General features: G+C 39.2%; 1 pseudogene; it reads right to left on the bottom strand.

Moving 5' to 3' along the window:
* Positions 1 to 2,361: 2,361 nt before the first annotated feature.
* LOC138009819 (uncharacterized) overlaps positions 2,362 to 7,500 on the bottom strand; it is a 188,327-nt pseudogene continuing 183,188 nt past the window's right edge.

Below are 7,500 nucleotides of genomic sequence, written 5' to 3'. Positions count from 1 at the left end.
ATTCTACCTTTACATTTTCAGTTGAGCCTTAGGACGTGTTTTGAATCACTTTTTAGCAATAATTTTACATCATTTGGAAGTTCACTGTTTCTTCCTCAAGGTGAACGTAATTCTAGAACTCAGTCTCTTGTTTACATTTACTGCACATATGGTTTATTTTTAACGCTCGCTTTCCAATGCAAAACCTCGAATATTTTCCAAGTTATCTTGCACACACACAACAGCGCACACGAATTAGTCCATGGGTTTATATTTATAACATTTAAATAAGTGTTGTCTAATAAACCATGTTAACATGCACAGCCTCAGAGGCATTATAGAAGCTACTGAAAAGTTAACAGTAATCTGGTAATTTTCCCAGTGGGGGCATCTGAACAGCTTTTCGGCCCAGTGAGGGAGGCATTTGAACAAAAATTTTCCAAAAATTGAAATGCCTATGGGGACTTCCAAAGCTTCGATTTGAGTGGTACATTAACATGTTTTAAAAACATTGCAATACCTACCAGTTTTGACGTTCTCGATGTGAGATTCCCAAATATCTATGGGAATCCTGCCAGATCCATCGTCAAGAAACGCCTCCACAAGCCTAAGTTTTTTGCGGGGACTTCCAACTATACGCTGGTCTTTCAAACCAAAAATCTTGCCTTGAACTGTGACAACTTCCCATTCTTTGGAGGTATTGAGCACATCTAACACTTTGGTATTTGACGCTTGAGGTTCTGTAGGGGTTTGATGTTGAAATCAATATTCACTCTGTTGTGGAGTACTAATGTTAGTCATGTCATTGGCGATAATTTTATCTTTCACTTGAGTGTAGGTGAAGTAAGTGAGCTTAATAGGAGCATGTCTTTCTTGACTTTGAAGAAGAAGAGGTCTTTTATGGGGGCTATAGAGCAGGGCCTCCACGTTCTTTGTCGCTATTTGGAGTAGAAAGGTGCAGTAATCCAGAGTATTTTCCCTGTTTCTTCTGGGATTGGATAGGTTGTGGACATATCCAATGGCGGTTTCTTCGACCAACGCGACTTTCAGGCTGAAAGTGTCTCCTGGTGCTTCCAATTTCTGTGTGGACAATGGCCGTTCGTTAGATGTCGCAGAAGATTGCTTATCTGCTGAAGAAGTCGAAGAGGTCTTTTTGGGCGACTCTGTCAAATTCTTGGAACTTTTTGAACGATCTGCCATTGTACCTTTCTGATTAGGCATGGCAAAATCCAGACGACAGACTTTGGTTGGTAAATGACAAGTTAAGTTTTGGAACACGCCTTTATCCTGGAATTTAGGATCGGAAATTCTTGAATTTGATCGGTTCATTGCATTGTTACTTTCAAACATTGACCAATGAGAACTCAAGAATTTCGATCCTTGATCCACTCGAAGCTCAAAGCTCTAATACTTCACAAAAGATGAAGTAAAAGTAGTACTGTACATCGACATTTTTGCCCTTAATATAAATAGAAGCAGTGTGCTATGTGTGTTTATTGTAACAGAACTCTTTGAATGATTTCCTTTTAATACCATCCACTATTTAAGCTATCAATTTGATCTCAATTTTTAGAGACATTGTTTCCTTGGTAGTTTTGGCATACAAGTCATACAGATCGTTGTCGTAACAGGCTGTTTGGAGGTGAATTCATTGCGGTATTGCTTATCAGCTAGTGACACAGCAGCAAGGATCGATACCGTGAAAGAAAAGGTATTTTGAACTGGAATGTTTTTACTAAATTTACTATGTCAAGCATTATTTTTCAGCAATGATCTGACGTCATCGTGAATTTTTGAATGTTAATTTTGATTCAATCATGGTCAGAATAGTATACATTGACCAAGTCTTTTTGAAGCATTTTTAGGTTAGCAGATTTGACGTATATATGATGTAATAAACTGCCAGAAGAAATGAAAGTCGGCTGCTGTACTATTTGTTCGAAATTAAAATTATTCATCAAAGATTTGAGTGAGAGGTTATCATCAGAATTTAAGTAATTTATGTTGAAATCACCAAGAACTACATCAATGTTATTTGAATTAAGTATATGTTCTAAATTGGAAATGAAGAGAGGAATACTGGTGGACGTCTTACGATAAAGCAGTAAGAATGATGGGTTTTGATGATTTATTGAGTTTGCAATCACAAATTTCAAGGCATTGATTGATGAGAAGTATTCATGTTCTGTGATTTGGATATAATCCTTGGTACAAACAGCTAAACTCATAAATTTATCACTGTGATGGTCCTGTCTAAATAAAGCAAATGGTTGCAAGTTTCTTAGGAATTAGTTGTGTTTCTGTGAAAGCTAAGATATCACTGTTGAACATATTATTGTCATATCTTATGTCAATACTGTGTTTTCTAAGAGACCTAATATTTCACAGGCTAACTGTGACACCAGTATTTGAGACTGCCAACTCATGTTCAGAGGAAAGACAGCTTGTAATTGATGAAATCTTTCGTAACCTTACATATTCCTTGTCTACCTTTGGATTTGCCTTGACATGTTTCATTTCAATATTGCCAAGAATATGAAGTCCTTGTAATGTTGTTGAACGACTTAGTGCAACATATATTTGGCCATAGTTAAAAGATCTTTGTTTGAGAAGATCAAAGCTAATAAGAACATTTTTCAATGTTAAACCTTAGACCTTGTGTACTGTACATGCATAGGCTAGTGTCAAGGGAAATTGTGTTCTTTGAATCTCTGGCAATGAAGGTTTGCCTGGTTTGATTTTAATTTTTGTTAGTACTGTAATTATTTGAATGTTTTGCTATTGCATCCTTTCCAGCCTCACTATCATCAAACTTGATGTGCACAATATTTGTCTTTTTAGTGTTTCCATCAACTTCAATCTTAATTACAGTTCCCATCTGACCATTTATCAGTCTATCAGCAATGTCTATGTTTGTTGTTAACATTACTCTACAACCTTCCTTTATTGAGATTTGATAGTCTAGTCCACCTGTTTCAGACCTGCTTCTTGCTAAAACTCTGTCAATATCTTGTTTGCTGACATGTGGTGAGTATTGGTCAATTGCAGTAAGAATGTATTGTTGTGCTGGTATTTGAGTTAGTCTGGTTACATTGTATTGATTAACAGGTTGATTTTCTGCCCAGATATGGAGAGCATCGTGTGGATAGTTAAGAGTCAGACAGTGAAATTGATCTTGACTGAATGCACTGGATATCTGCTTTTGTTTAAAAGTTCAGTGAATGGTTGGTCATCCTTTTAGCTCAGTCATTTTAAATGCACTCCATGGGTGACATAGGTTGAAAGTATCATTTTTATAATTCTCAAACACGGCTCTTCTGCGTATAGGTCACCAACAGCTATGAAAATGATGCGTGCAAATAATTCTGAATTTGGTGTGTTAAAGATCTCTTTTAATCTTTGATGGATATGCAGCAAGGTAGTGTTTGCAACCATTGATATCTCATCTACTATTATTAATCTCAACTGCGTTCTTTTTTGGTCGGACATTGGGGGTGCAAAATCTCCAGATTCTTTGGGAATTGATAAGGCTGTACGTATTATAGTACCGTTGATATTTATAGCAGCAACACCAGTTGGAGCCATTAAAGCAACAGTTGGTCTATCTGGATTCACAGTTCCATATCAAAAGGTCTTAACTGCTGTACGATAAATTGCTTTTGTTAAGTGGCTTTTTCCAGCTCCAGCACCGCCAGTAACAAATAGGTGAATGGGATCTACTTTTTCTGGTTTCAAGCAATTCAAAATTTTCATAGTATTTCTGCACCATGACAGTGCAATGTTATATGCGGACCTTTGCTTTTCATTAAGTGATCTGACATTGTTATGCAGCATATCATCAGATATTTCAGTGGGCTGTGTGTACGTACTTATTGTCTGGGATACTTGTGGGCTAGAGTCAGATGATGATCCTACAGTACCGCCTGGAAGTATTGACCCCATTGCCGCGTCACCCTGTTGCGACTTTCCCTCAGTATTCCCGCGGTAGGCCGCTTTTCTGCCGAGGGAAATTTACGGCTACAATCTCGGACAAAACTGTTGAGACAGTAACACAACTTCGCCGTCATTTTTAAACATCCCTACTTACTCTCCCCTTCCACTCCCCTCCCCCCCTCAGTCAGTATCGTCATATGTTCTACAGTATATTTGTGGCCAAGATAAATCAACATTGAGGTTGGGGGGGAGGGGAAAGGGCAGGTTGCAAGCGGTACATGCGGATAACTTGTTGGAGTACCCAAAATGTTCTTTTGTCTCAACAGGTTTTGTCAGAGATTGTCTGTTATACGTTATGTTACTAAAACCGAAAAATGATTAATTATTTTGGAAGATATGTGATCTACACGGGTTACTAAGACATGTTTTGAGTATTGGAATTGTTTTCTTTGAGAAAATCTTATAAACAGTGGAGAATTTTCATGTTTGTGGCATGTTGTGGTGACAAGTGATTATTCAATTTTCTCTGTTTTGCATATGAAGGCTACTATTGCACGCAATGTTAACGTTATTTTCGACCTGAAAACAAGAGAGACTGATAATGCATCGCATAGTGAGTTATTCTAGCAGTGATTCTGATAGCAGTGATACTCCGTTACACACTCTAAGTGAAGTAGACGTAAGGAGCGTATACCTTGTGACATACAGTCAAGCGGACTTAGAGAAGTTTTCCTGCCGCAGAGAATTTGCTAATGCAGTCGTTGAGGGCTTTTCCAAGTCTAAAGCGCGAGTTGTTCAATGGTGTTGCTGCAGAGAAAAGCATCAAAGGGGTGGTGAGCACTACCACCTAGCCTTGAAGCTCAGTAGAAACCAACGATGGCTTGCTGCAAAGGAATACCTGCTGGATACCTACGGCATCTCAGTTCACTTCTCAAACCGTCATCATAACTACTATAGCGCCTGGTGTTACGTAACCAAGTGTGATGAGAGTTTTGAACAAAGTGAAGGGCATCCCGATATTTCGAACAGCAGCAGACCGCAAACAAGCGCTGCAAGTGTAACTAAACGATTAAGAAAAAGGGAAAGAGAGGAAAGGACGTCGATTCAGTCCAGCAAGGAAGAGGATGAAGGTGAAGAGGTGGAAGCAGGTGGTAGCCACGGAAAACGTTCAAAGTCAAGGAAGACACGTAGGAAGCGCCTAACAGCCTTTGAGGTATCGCAAATTATTGTCAATAAGAATGTGAAAACAGTTACTGAACCACAAGCGCTTGCCTGTGAACAAAAACAAGAAGGTAAAACAGACCTCGCGGAATTCTTAGTTTCTCGTAGTCCTCGTGTTGTCTCTGATGTGTTAAACTCCGCATGGGAAATTGAAAGTGCTTCCCAGAAACTCGAGAGATCAAAAAAGACAAGAATAGAGTTGTTACATGAAGCAAACGAGAGTGATTGTCTAGAAAAGTGTAATGGCCAATGGTTGCAATGCGCACTAGAAGTCCTTGAAAATAATCAAGTCCCTGTCCGCGTTTTCGTAGATGCTGTGCTTGACTTGTTAACTAAGGGCCGCGGCAAATACAGGAACATGGTGATTGTTGGTTCTGCTAATTGCGGGAAAACATTCATTTTGAATCCATTGACTAGTATCTTTCAAACATTTTGTAACCCAGCATCTGGAAGTTTTGCATGGGTTGGTGTTGATAAGGCCGAGTGTAAATTTTTGAATGACTTTCGGTGGTCACCAATTATTATTCCTTGGCACGATCTTTTATTAATGCTTGAGGGGCATGTCGTTCATTTACCCGCACCGAAAACACATTTTGCGCGGGATATTTCTTTCGATAGAGACACGCCAATAGTTTGCACTGGTAAAAGCCCCTTGATGTTTGTGAAAAACGGAGTTATTGATGATCGTGAAAGTGACATGATGGCCTGTAGGTGGAAAGTATTTTACTTTAATTGTCAAATCCCAAAGGAGGGACATAAGGAACTTCCTCCCTGTCCCAAGTGTTTCAGTGACCTTATTTTACATGTATAAAATCTTTCAGCAACCATGACACGGTTAATGTGTCATTAGGAAAGGGCTATAAAAATATAGCAACGGTTAACAAGAGTTTTGAACGGTTAACGGGCATCGGTCGCGTTAACAAGCAATTGAAAGAGCCCTCTTCTCAAGCATTTTGTGTTAACCGCTGTTAACCGTTGAAAATTCCTTGAAACTCCCTGTTAATCGTGCAAATAAGTAGGAAATCTTCAAGAATGTATGTTAACTTACAAATTGATCAGACAAATCACAGAATATCCATTTGAACTAATTTTTTATTCCTTGATCCTGACAATTTACGAGTGACGTCTTCTAGTAAATAAATGATGCTAAGTGAGTTATAACAGATTATTTCTACATAAGTGCAAGTGCGGTTCTCATACTTTTAAAGGGTGCGTAAATGGAAACTGTTAACGATATTTCATTTCTAATATTTTGTTCTGTTCCCGTTTCCTCGGATTATTAGACACATTCTATTATCCATTGACTCTATGATGTTATCGACTGTTTGTACTGGAAATGTCACCATTGTTCTAATTACGCGGGCGGTAAATTCCTCGTATGTTTCCTTTTTAATATTCAAGTTAATCGCTTGTCTGCAAAGTTCCAACTTAACTAAGTGAAATAAATTTTCAATTGGATTAATATCCGGGCTTCTGGGTGGTATTTGTAGTAGCTGCGCACCCTTGCGAGCCAAAATACATCGGACAGCGGCACTATGTTGACTGGGGTCTCCATCCTGAATCCATAACCGGGAATTTCCCTTTCCAGCCCGAGTAAACATGGCGTCCGAGTTGTTCTCCACAAAAGAAGCAAAGAACTCCCCATTCATATGCTCACACTGAGTGCACTGGATGACTCCTTTTCCATAGCTTATAGCAACAATTAATTTCACGACTCTCCCGCGAGTGCCTACTTTAGCACCCTTCCCTGTGCAACCTCTATTAAGACCTTCGCATTTTTTGCGCCAAATACGCCCTTGCAGTGCTCTTGCTTGGTCTGCCGGATTGGTTTTGTGCTAGAAACTCACACCATCAAGATAGAAAGCTATTTTGTTTTGCCACACATCCTTTGGATACTCTCTTTGGATATATTTGGCAAATTTCATACGCAGCGCGAGATCTTTCTCAGTTACAAGCCCTTTCTTCCGCGCCTGTAAGTAAAAAAACCTGTGTTTTCTCAACACACGACGTATTGTCCTGTTACTCACAGAGCCCGGTTGAATGCCTGCTGTCTCCATGATCCGAAACGATGGAAAGTTACCCTCTACGTGCCTTAACCTTGTCAAAGCTCTCATTAATTTCCTTTCATCTCTGTCACTCAATTTGCGTGGTCTTCCGCCCATGTTCTTAGAATCCGTTTCATTTTTGGACTTGTACTGTTCTTTCCTCAGCCTTTACACACTTGCTCTTGAGATCTTACATTCTTGCATGATTCTCTTTATAGATATCTCCTTTTCTCGAGCTAAAAACTTGGCATAGGCCCGCCTTTTTGGTTCAATCACTCCCCGGAATATCATACATGCAGCGTAAATACACACAATTCTTTCC

Source organism: Montipora foliosa, chromosome 7, assembly GCF_036669935.1.
Source record: "Montipora foliosa isolate CH-2021 chromosome 7, ASM3666993v2, whole genome shotgun sequence".
Lineage (NCBI taxonomy): Eukaryota > Metazoa > Cnidaria > Anthozoa > Scleractinia > Acroporidae > Montipora > Montipora foliosa.
This window is presented reverse-complemented; position numbering and strand designations above follow the sequence as displayed.